Here is a 13317-nt window from a genome sequence, read left to right as displayed (position 1 = left end):
CACAAGTTAAAAAATAAAAAATAAAAATTGCAATATGTACCTGCATGTCACTTACATATGTCAGTAAGACTTGACGGCTTGAACTCATAAAATTACTTTGGCTAGTTAAGTTACTTAGCCAACTAGGTAGGAGCTCCTTGGTAATAAAGCTTAAATGCTCTAACATTTGAAATTGTGAATGAATTGATTGTATGTAAAAGCATGTCACTAATCGATATGACACAACAATAAGTCAATAATTGTTATGAGCCGGTCCGGGAGATGAGCCAAATATTTGGTTCAACAATGTTCCTCCGTTCGAGTCCTCGTTCAGCCCGTGCCTATAAGACAAAAATCGGGTCAGAGGTCAACACCGGTGGAGTGCTGGCCTATGACTCTCTAATGTTTAAGTTAGCAAGTATTATGCTCTTAAGCAGGAGGTTAAAGACTTAGATAGAGGTTCATTACCTATTTTGGAAGGTTATAATCACTTTTATAGGCTTGGGATGTGTGCATATTCCTCTCACATATCGATGTGGGAGTAGATGATTGAGCAGTGGCATTGCCACCGATGCTGGTGGCGGAATTAAGGGTCACCGACCTTTGGTTCTTGCAGGCAGCAGTGGTAGGAGCACATCCCACCTCCGGTCCCCCTTGGGAGGTGGCCAGAAGTCGGTGAAACTTGACGGAAAAGTCTCCCGATGAGGTGTAGAAGCCAACATCTACATATATAATGTGAGTGGCCTTTAGAGATGTGGTTTTACAATCATATGATGATTTTTCTCTCGTTGGGGGGGGGGGGGGGGGGGGGTATCCGTGGAGGATATATGTGGCATATGAGTAGAGCCACACCTCTAAAGGTCACATACATTATGTGAAATGTGAATGTTACTACTGTAGTAATCATTATCCGGTTCCAAGCAATCTATTTCAGCAACCTTAGCAAATCCCATATCAAATTTTGAATCTTAGACCAAGGTACTTACCTTCTTTATAAATTAGATGTAACCCGCGACCCTTGACCTACATGTCCATCAATTGCGTTCGACTACTTGGCAAAATCATGATTATCACATTATAGCACGTATTCTTTTGGAGCAATGCGTTGAGACTCTTAGGGACTGAGAGATTCTCTAGACATTGCTATTTTCAGAGGTAAAGCAACCTCATCAAACTGTTTACTTTTAAAGCCAAGCCTTAGAAGTATCGAGTCGCTAGTACTTTTTAGAATCAAACATGGTATACTTTTAAAGTAATAATTACCTAATGGTACTTTTAGCTCTTAGTCACTTCATGCTTTGTAACAATATTGCCAACTAATTTGTATCTTATTGGCCTTGCGGTTTACAGGTGGTATAATTAGGCTTGTTCTTTGATTAATGAAATAGTAATTTCTTACTAAAATACAATGTTGCCAACTTGCCAATAACCCTTGACATAGGTAGCTATGATCCACTAGCTAGTTTGCTACATGTCCATGATTACATTCCAACATTCCAATCGATTTTTATGAAGACGTACGCCTATAATTAATACTTTAGAACAGTATTACTTTCAACAAAAATTGAAAATGTTGTAATCTTTTAGAGTTGGATTAGTCACTATTAGGGTTTGCCTGCATATCTCAAACAATAAGCTAATCCAACAATTTTTTTTTTTGTTAAATTTTAAAACGTCGAAACTTATAAGCAACCATAGTCTTAATTATTACTATGACTAGTCGACTACTGTGTATGATCAATGTACGTGTGACCTAGCTAGCTATATGATCAATGTGTCAATACACGTGTCAATTCCAATTGTTGCTTCCTAACCCGAGGAAGAAAGAAAATAAAAAGACAGAGACAAAAGTGGAGAAGAAAATGGAGAAAGAAACAAGACTGCTAACAGTGTTATGTACGTACGAAGGGTGGACAGATAGAATCTCCTGGCATGAGATATTGTTGTGGAATCACTTAATGTAATTTTCCGGCGTCCCATCTCCATCTCTATATCTTACTCTCTCTTTTTCAATGGAATACTGATTTCACAATAATTTGCATGCATGGATCATCATCGATTCAAATCCAGAATATCTGACTAAACTCATATCCAAAAGCTGGAAGAGGGGTGGCGAGGGTATTGTACTCGATCGATCGATCATTTTCTTGGAAAAGAGGAGGCATGTTGCCGGGGAAGGACTCGATTGGATTGGACGTTTTGGAAGGACGATGGCAATGGCATATATACGCGTATGATTGCCTGCTCATTGCTTTTTTAGACCAAAAACAATAATAGTAATGCTAAAACGTCGAACTACGACTACTACAGCAGCCAGTTTTTTGGCCTAATGCTTCTAGCAACATCCTAAGTTTTACGTTTGATTTTAAAGGGTTGCCCTTGTTGTGTTGTTGAAGATCGAATGTTTGGTACAGCATTGTGCGTCTTTTTCCTATCAAATACAGGTTATCGTTTCTGCATCAATATTTTTTAACCTAATGTGCATTGTTCGATTATCCATATATACATATATTGATATATATCGATCAATCCATGTGATCTTGCACCTGCAGTTCATCTTAGTTGCTTTAACATGACAACATGAGCTGCCCATGATCCACAATACATATATGTTCCCAACAAACACTACGGTTCACTGAATTATAACAAGTGTATAAATTTGAATAATATGTGATATTGTAATATAGGAAGTTGATTGATCGAACTCAAACGAACTGCAGCTAAACCAGATGTAGACGGTAATTAAATACTACGAGCTAGCTAGGTTGGTTGTTGACGCGTTGCATGTTCACGTATACGTAGGCTTCATATGCATGTCATTTTATACTACCTATACTATCAAGATAACTTGTACGTATCGGGTTCAGCTGATCCACCTCGATCGTTTGATATGATATTTTTGGATCGGTTCAATCCAATCGTGCAAATTCAATATACAATACATATGCATTTATAGTATAATTAAGAAACCTAGTTTTTCGAGTTAATCAATCTGGAATTCTGGATGTAACAAACTAGCTACTAATAATTTTAACTGCATTGGTATCATGCACATAAGAAGAATAACGTGTCTAATGGATTTGACTAGCGATTTTGAAATCGTGTGATGATAATTCGACCGAAATTTAATATATATATATATATATATATATATATATATATATATATATATATTCTTATAGGGACGATCCATAGTGGACGTCGGCAACCAAGAAAAAGTTCGGATGCCACCTCAAAGGGCTTCAAGTCGGTGCCTATATGGCAGCTTCGATTCTATCCTCATAGACCTTAAACATTTCAGACGTCATCATCATCAAGGTGAAGGCCAATATGGGCTAGATGGATCGTACAATTGGGAAGACTCAAAGTAATGGAGGTCTAGTGCAGCACCAGCAAGACCATTAACGACATCAGCATCGACATCGACCTTGAAGCTCTTTTTCTTGGTTGCGGACGTCCGCTTTGGATCATCCCTCTATAATCTTATATTTTGACATCTCCATGTATAAAAATCAAGATCTATGTTAATTTGGAACAGTTTACTTACAAAGTAATTTAATAATGTAATATGCATCACAATTCGCGTATCAAAGACTCAAAGTACTCTTGAGATCATTTGGAGTCGCTGATGTGCATGAAGGTTGAAGGCCAAACATCATGGATCAGTAACCATCAATCCAAGAAGATTAGCGAAAGCAGTTTAAACCAAGGAATAAAATATCGACGAGAATGGAATATCAAGATCCAAAAATTGAAAATTTCGATTTAAAAAAATAATTAAGCAAATTGATGGAAATTTATATAAAAACATGTAAATTTTGAATTAAATTTTGTGAAATGTTTATTTGATCAATTATCTACTATATGTCATAAAAAATTATTATATAACTATTAAGTTAATAGTGAATTATAGTAATTTGAGGTGAAATAATCGTCAAACATTATTAAAAATATATTTAATATATATATTTACCTAAAGAGAGGCTAGCTCATTACGCCTTATTTACATATAATACATTAAACATGAAATTACATGAGTGATTTAGAACCACATAAAAGATCTATGTGGTACAAAATTTTCACTATTTTCATCATGTCTTTGAGTAAAATCCTGAATATATTGTGAAGAATAGTCATTAAATGATATATCCCCTTTTTAATTTTGCATATACCGACTTATATGTCAACCATAAGAGTCGTGAGTGATTAACTGTGCGTTGTGGTACTAGTAGTTTCCGTTTGGATCAAACATTTTGTAGAACGAGAATCTGAAAACAAATAAGAGTGCAGACACGTGTACAAATAAAATGTAATTTTTTGATAATCAAGCGCGAGGTTACAATGTTTGTGAACTCCTATGATTCTATCTCCGTATGTAACTTGGCTCAAGGGTGACGTGCACTTGATCTTGAGGATTTGAGTTTGGATTTGGATTTGATGAAGAACGAGCGATTTGGTAGCTTGATGATTCTTCGTGGACTTGAGTTCGGATTTGGACTTGATGAAGAACGAGCGATTTGGTAGCTTGATGATTCTTCGTGGCCTTGAGTTCAGATTTGGACTTGATGAAGAACGAGCGATTTGGTAGCTTGATGATTCTTCGTGGCCTTGAGTTCAGATTTGGACTTGATGAAGAACGAGCGATTTGGTAGCTTGATGATTCTTCGTGGCCTTGAGTTCAGATTTGGACTTGATGAAGAACAAGCGATTTTGTAGCTTGATGATTCTTCGTGGACTTGAGTTCGAATTTGGACTTGATGAAGAACGAGCGATTTGGTAGCTTGACGGTTCTTCATGGACTTGAGAGACTTCGGGATTTCTCGAGAGTGATCTTGCTCAAGTGATTTTCTCTCTTCTTCTCAAGTCGCATTCTCTTCGTGTTGGAAGGGGTATGTATAGGGTCAAGATTTTTATTTTATAGAAAATTTGAATGACACTAAAATAATAAATTTCTTTAATTATATAATTAAATTAATATGTATTTTCTGATTAATTTAAAATTAGTTATTCTCATAACTAAATTAAACATAAAATAATTGATTTAATTACAACCGTTAAAAAAATTATTAATTTAATCAAACGTCTGCTTACCATTATGAATCGTCAATGACATTCAATTTCCGATTTAAGTCGGAATCATGTAACTTCGATTACGATCATCCATTTATGTGCTGACACGAGTTTCATTCGGATCCGCACTAACTTTGTTGACTTTTGGGTCACGTGTGCAATTTTATCAGGTTCTTGCTCAATTTAATCATTTAATGAAGATGATTTACTTCATTAAATTTCATGTGTCTACACATTTCTCCACTTTGACCATAACCATAGCTTTGTGAAGATTGTGCATCAGATTGTGCCCATATGTTTTCATTTGATTGCATCTCATTAGAGAATAAATATGGTGGATAAACCATGTTGAATTTCCCCCATAAGGGTAAGGTCTATCATTGCGCTCCTAGACCAAAGGGGTTCGATTCCCCTCAACAACGAGTTCGGTTTTATTTCAATTTTAAGTAAATGTTGAGACATGAAATGCAATATATAATAAAAAGAGTTATATATATAAATAAGTTGGTATAGTAGAGTAGACTATAACTTTGTGCTTGCAAAAAGATGGATAAGAGGTTTGATTCTCCTAACCAGTAAGTTTTTATTTTATTTGAAGTTGGCTTGACACGTGGCGATATTATGAAGATATCGAGAAATTTCGAAAATTTCAATCGAAAAATGCTTAGTATGTAACAGATATATCCATATGCCGAAAAATATAAAATTTCGCAGAAATATCGAGGAAATTATGGATATTTTAGTCCTTAGTTTAAACACAACAACGAACCTCTTAATGAGTTTCCTGAGTACAACAAGAGTTAATAGTGCTATTGCCTTTTGGTTGTTGTATTAGGCTATTAGATAGATCATGTAGATCGTTAGGTGTTGCTGTATGTTGTTTCATTGTAAGTGATTTTAATTCTTGTTGATTGTTGTCAGGGCTGGCTTTGAGGGATTCGAGGCCTCGTGTGAAAAAATAAATTGTGCCCTTATACAAAAAATATTGGCAAAATAAAAAAGAAGAATATGAGATTATTTGGAGCTATGAACACCGAAGCTGTCGAATTCAGATTATCAATTGTGAATGATCACCATTAAGTCTATCCATTTGTAGAGGTAGCAGAGAAATAAATTTTGGTTTAGAAGAACATCAATCGGCAGCCGAACTCATTGATTCATGCAATTTGTTTTCTTCATAATGAAGAGAAAAAATTAAAAATTTAAAAAATAAGAAGATGATAGAAATATGAAAAAAATGAGGTTTTCTTGGAAACAATGAAATTATGAAGGCCGAAGAAAAAGAATATGAGATGCAAATTAATTCACAGAGGTAAGCAAACATAAGAGAAAAAAAATTGGACCCTAGCCGCACTGCTAGCCTCCCCCAGGGCTGGCCATGATTGCTGTATGAACAACTTATTCTTGCCTAGCGTAATGCTTTGGAATTTCCTTTCAATTGATGGTGTAGAATGCAAGACGACTTCAAATCTTGAAAGGAAAAAATAGTTGCCAGTTTTATGAGGTCGATCAGCAACTCAGCATATCCATCTTCTGTAGGCTGCACCTTACACATTCTGGGACTTTCACACATACTATACACCTGTATATTGTAATTGTAATTTAATTGTTTAAAGATGCATGGCCAAATAAGACCAATAGTCATCAACATATATACATGTCAGAATAGCCCGCCTATATCTATTCCCAGTTCCCATCTGAAATCTCCGACGGCATTTAACTCTATATTTACACATGCTTTCACTGTGGGTGTAAATTCTGAAGTTAGTACGGGTAAACTTTTGATATTAATAGTTTAATACAATATTACAATATAATACTAGAGCCGTAGAGGGTACATTTTTGTTTTTACGGAGTACATATTATAGTTTTCGGAAAATTCTGCTTTACATGGCAGTATGTCATGTAACATGAACAATGATTATGAACAGTAAACATGCACAATAATAGTGAATAGTAATAAAAATGTGAAATTTAGATAGTAAAAACTTATTATTTCTCTATTATAAATTTAACTTTAATTTCATAGGAACTAGTATGTTGACCATTATCTACGCTCTTTAGCCATGCGGTAGTTTTTGAAGTTCCATCAATTTCATTTCTCATGATATCAGAAAAGAAATCACATGCATCCGGTGGAGGATGATTATAACTTGTGATTGACTTTTTCCCTGCTAGCCAAAAGGCTACACATAATCTCTTCGAACTATATTTTTGATGCACATAATAGACTTGGTTTTCATCCACGGGATGTTGTTACTGGGATCACCATTTTTCCCTAAATTTCTTGAACTCTTGATTGGACCTTGAATTATCCTCACATAGTGATATGGAGAGATATAATTTTTGTATCCGTCTACCATTTCCCATTTCCAATTATGGAGAAATGGAAATAAATTTCAATCTTAAGAAATGTCCATCTGGTCAAATGTTCTTAACTGCCTGGATTATAATTTCTGGAAAACCCTCCAAGTCTTCATTAGACTTAGTCCAAAGATTATGCACAAATCCATTTTTCTATGAGCCATAATTTCTACTTCTACGGATGTTCTGTCTAAACATCAACAAGATATCTTACATAATATGGGCCAGAAACTATTGCTAAAGTGGATGAGACTATTTGACCATCTCCAATTTTGACATCATATTTATATTGGGATAAAAACATTTGTCATCTCAGTACTCTTCCTCTATCTGCTGCATTAGTCAATTTGTAGTTTTTAAATTTTTTAACTCTCTTGTTGTCAGTTCTAACTACAAATTTTTTTCCCAAAAATGCCTCGGCGCGCTCGATGCTTTTGATTAGAGCTAGCACCTTTTTATCCACAGTGGAATAGTTTAACTCTACCGTGTTAAACTCTCTTGATAGGAATTTACAAATATTTTCTCAATTTGTATCTGGGGTTATTGTCAGAACTACTCATGTCCAGTAATAACCATTTGCATATGTATGCATGATGATTAGGTCTCCCTCTTCTGGTAGCTATAAAGGGGGTAGACTCCTGGTTAGCTCATTGATCTTTTTTACAGTATTATTGTCATCTTTCGTGAAACGCCATTTCTTCTAGGAACTAGTTTTTAGTGAGAGCAAAGCAGTGAGCTACTAACTTGGGGAATGAAGTCCCTAGCAAAATTGACAACACCTAAAAATATTTGCATCAGAGATTTAATCTGGAAATTGGCTGATCTTCTTGAGAATGTGTTCTTGGAGATGAATCTCTCCATCTTTAACAATGAATGCCCAAGAAATCAATTTGCCCTTTGACAAGATGTATTATCTTTTTGTCCCAAAATGATTCATTTCTGGACAATAAGCTTGCAAACCCACTGTAGATGGTTCAGATGTTCATTCATAGTTCTTGAGAAAACTAAGATGTCATCTATATAAACTATGCAAGAATCTGAATGACTTAAAAATGTTGTCCATTTTCCTTTGGAAAATAGAGAGAGTATGCTTGAGACCAAATGACATAACTAGTCATTCGTAATGTCCTCATGGTGTTCCAAAAGCCGTTAAGGCTATGAAATTTGGGTGCATTTTTATTTGCCAAAATCCCGATTTATTGTTGAACTTGGAAAAGATCTTAGTTTGAGTCGATTTATTAGGATTCTCACTTGAACTATCTACTAACCGTCTTTAACGGTTTTTTTTTGTTGACGTCCATGTAGTCAATTACCATCGTGGCCTTTTTTCTTACTTGTTCTGCATGATTTTTTTTTTTTTGGAAAGTTGGAGCATGATGCGAATTATTTGAAGGTCTGATTAACTATTTCTCAAGTAGTTTTTGAATTTGACTTTCCATTTCTTTCATGTCCTCTTCTCTATAATGAGGGATGACCTTAACATGGTAGATGACATTAGCATCATGCATTTTGAGCTGACAATATACCAGATCTTTTTCCTAATATAGTTGAGGATATTCACTAATTACCGGTTTTAATAAACTCTCAATTTCTGCAATGGTTGGCACTTTTTTCTCCTAAAATTTGTTAGCGTATATCTCCAGGTAATGCTCTATGATATTTTCATCTTCTCCATCTGAGCTTTCTTGATCTAATGAATCTGAATCAGATTTATTTTCAGGAAAGTCATATTCTTCCCTTGACAGAGTTTTCTGATTCTATGTCTCGCACTATCTCACTGTGATCTTTCAAATGGTCTTTTAACAGCAAAACGGGCTCCAAAATTGGCTTGTAATCATAACTGATTGCTAACGATCTTTGATATTGATCTATAAATCATTTTCCAATGACACTTACTGCTTCTGTAAGGAGAGATTCCCAGAAGAACTTATGGTTCTTCTCAAATCCAATCATTTGTGGATTTTGAATCACAGTTTGTTGGAGAAGGAAATTGTTTCCTATCAATACATCAGATGCTTGACTTTCGCAATGTCAAATGACCTTGAATGTAAAGTTTACTCCGCCTAGGGAAATATTAACATTGCGAGCCATAATGTTCATGATTATCTCATGTTCTCTCATAGCAACTCCAGTGACTGATCTCAGAGTCTTTTCCCAATATTCATCGGGGATGACATATCTTTTTGCAAGAGTTTACCCTAAGCCATTGTCGATGAATGCATGCAAGTGGTATTTCTCGTATTTGGGAAAGTTCAATCCTATGGTAATGTAGTTGATGAATCTGCTAGTCTGAACTTGCTTGATTTGTTCTTCTTTTATTTGAGCAACCTGCAACTCCATAAAAGGACTGATTCTTTCAATGATTTGATTCTTGACTAGATCTGTTGTACCTTCGATAGTAGTATTAACATACTATGTTAATTTTTTCTGACTTAATGGAGTCACCAACTTCATTTTTTAAAGTCTTATTCAAACTTGACTTTTTTCAACTCCTCTTCTTGTTCCATTGAATCATGGAACTCTTTAACATGAATATGAACATATTTTTCTCCTACTCTACGCCTTAATTTTGCTATAAAACATTCTTAATGATAAGTTTCTCCTATATCTTTACAATACATTGGAATTAACTATTTTCTGCACATTGATAGAAATCACAGGTGAATTTTAGTGGATTTGGATGGAAAACTACTGATAATATATAAGTATCATTGTTTTCCAATTAAGAAGTTGTAACACAAATATAGGACGATGTCCTACTTCGTTGTTTTCTTCTTGTGAACTTTCTGAAGAGGTACTCTCTAGTTTATCTTCTGATGAGTACTCAAGAGAATAAATTGCATTATTCTCTTCATCAGAATATGCGACTTCAACCCCTTTTAAATTTGCATACTCTATTGCTTCTTCATACTCTTCAATTAGGGCTTTTGACGATCTTTTGTCATTTTTAGACATTCATTCGCATAATGCCCTTCCGCTTTGCACAACCAACATCTGCATTTTTTTCACTTATCTAGAAGAACTCGAAAAATTGGTTTTCTTTTTCTTGAAAAATCTTTTCTGAGGAATAGATTTTTCTTTTTCACCTTGAGGCTGTTTCTTGAAATTTTTCCGGAATTTATTCATTTTTTAAGAGAAATTCTTTTTTGCTTTGTTGCTAGAGAACCAATTTTTGTATTTTCATTCTGTGTGACATCCCGACTACATTGGAGTCTCTGATATCTGGGGACACATGTCTTCAACTCATCTGAGTTGTTTCTTCGTAGTTTTGGATTTTTTGGTCTCTACACATTGCTTTATCAGGAGATCCCTGACTCTTTCTGCAATCCCTCTTACCATAAAGAATGGTAAGGGATTTTCTTCTAGAGATTGCGCTACTGCATCATTCCATGATTCTAGTAGTTTCTAGTAGTAGGTTCTCACAAGATCTTCATTGTCTAAGTCTCCAATAGTGCAGTATTAATTCTTGAATTCATTGGTGTATTCTTCAAAATACCTCATGTTGCAGATGCTGGGCTTTTGAATATTTGCCTTGGCACTCTCCTTTGATTGCTCGCTATAACCTGTAACATCTATGTAGAATTGTGCATAAATAGAACACACAAAGTCTAGTGGATTGTTGGTTTGAGCCAATTTAAATGCCCAATCAGGCCATTGAGCGCTCATTATGAAGGATTGATACCACTTTTGGACTATTTCAGTCAGAGTCGACTCGTAATAAGTGTGAGATTCGTGGTATTCGTATTTTGATAATACTAGGGTTTGGGTTAGCCTCAATCTAGCTGCCCAATTATCTATGACCTTTCTTTTATCACCAACTTGATGCATGTCTAGATATACTCCTCTTTCAGATACTGACTATCCCCATTTGGGTTCAGTAGGAATGAACTTTTGAGAACTCATTTCTCCAGATTTTCTTGTATGAGCTAATCCTTTGGGAAGCTTCATTCTATTTTCTTTGATGATCTCAGTAGGATAGTTCGTGATATTCTGAACTACTGTACTTCCTTGAGGAGGATTTTCTTTACTCATCTCAGAGGGTTCACCAGACTCTGGCTTGGCCTCTTGATATAGAAGAATCTTCCTTCCTATCTTAACCTGAGAAATCTTTTGTATGATTTCTTATAATTCTTCCACTGACCCACAAGTCTCCGCTTGTGCATATAGACTCTTGAGTTCCTCAGACTTGAGCATCTTCATAGGCCTCTTTGTATCTTCTTCCTTAAATGATTCTTCAACGAATGTAGATGACTTAGTTCCCGAAGTATTTCCTTCTTCATAACTGGAAAATGAATGTCTATGGAATTGTAGGCTTATCTTTCCTCTCATGTCTTCATAGATTGAAGCATTATTATTCTCAACCTGCTTGACTGGAGGTTTCAAATTTCATTCTCTTGGAAATGTCACTTCATTCTATTTTGTAACATGCTTATGCTCTGTATGATTTTTTGGATTAGTGAGGATGGATGTAGTGATTCTAGGATTGTTAAGAAACTTGGAATTTGGAGCTAAATTCGAGCTCATGAGTTTATAATAGATTCGGTAATCTATGGCAAGCTCCATCATTCATCTTTTCATAGAAATTCCATTGGTCTTGATTCTCAACCTGAGACAGTGTGCTGCATCTCTACCGTTCCTAACATGCTTTTCTTGAAGTCTGTTATCCTATCATCTTGCAGGACAATATGACAGAGCAGTTTATCCCATCTCTGGCTAGGAGTTCTATTCATACATGTACTACTCTAATGTGCATGTATGAATAGGCATTTCGAACTGCTTCACCTACTTCATTCTTAGTTATTAGCCTGATATTTGTTTCTTCACCTATTTCCAGAACAGTAAGTTCAAAAATCTTGAACCTGTAAGAATCTAAAAGAAAATAACCTCTTTTATAGATCTTGTTGGGTCTGAATTTTGGAACTAATGCCTCTCATACATTTGATTATATCTCATTATACTCAAATTCTTGAGTATTGATGAGTTCTATAAGCATTGTGCTCCTTTTGCTGAATACCCTGCTCAACATCTCTATGTTCATTTTTTCAATGGAATTAGAGAATTTCCATGTAAAAGGTTTAGGTTCACTAAACTTAACCTTACTTTTTTCTCTTGGAAAATATGGTATGATTATCTTACTAGCTACATTTTAGCTAGTTGTTCCTCATCGATTTTTTTTGTTCCAGCTGCAACTTTCATTTTTTTACACTTTTTTGTAGACGTGAGAGTTTAAGGTTTAACTCTTTGAATTAATGTTCTTCAAAAGTTCCATACATATCTCTTGAAAATAAACAATATTATAATTTTGCTGGTGAATTATGACTTTTAAATTTTCAGCAAGAGTCTCTGATATAGGGATATATAAGCTTTTGGCTTCTTTATCTTTTTCCTTGACCTTTATCCCAACCTTTTGGTTCATCATATTCAGATGATTAGTGTTAGGGAATTATGATCCCTCCCAACATGGTTCACAGAGTATATCGATAGAAAAGTAAACAAACTATAAGACAAACAACAAGAGAACACCGAGATTAACGAGGTTCGGCATAAACCTATGCCTACATCCTCCGAGAGACATCATATTCTTCACTATGAGAAATATAATAGTACAAGCTACATTTGAGCTAAATCCCATAACCCAAAACCCAAAACTTATGTACAACCATACACATAGAATTTCCTAAGAACACACCCTCATTCAAGAGCTATCCTCACTCTTGACATCTCTGCTCCCTTACACAAGAGATATACACTCCCTTATCGATGACTGCATCCACCTTACCGTGATGGTCATGCCCTGATAACCACATCCACGAACTAAGTCATGACATCCACACCTTGGTTAACTACCTATGTCTCCTATATATAGGCACACCAATTACAATCCAATTGGTCATAGGAAAACCA

This window comes from Argentina anserina, chromosome 6, assembly GCF_933775445.1.
Source record: "Argentina anserina chromosome 6, drPotAnse1.1, whole genome shotgun sequence".
Lineage (NCBI taxonomy): Eukaryota > Viridiplantae > Streptophyta > Magnoliopsida > Rosales > Rosaceae > Argentina > Argentina anserina.
This window is presented reverse-complemented; position numbering follows the sequence as displayed.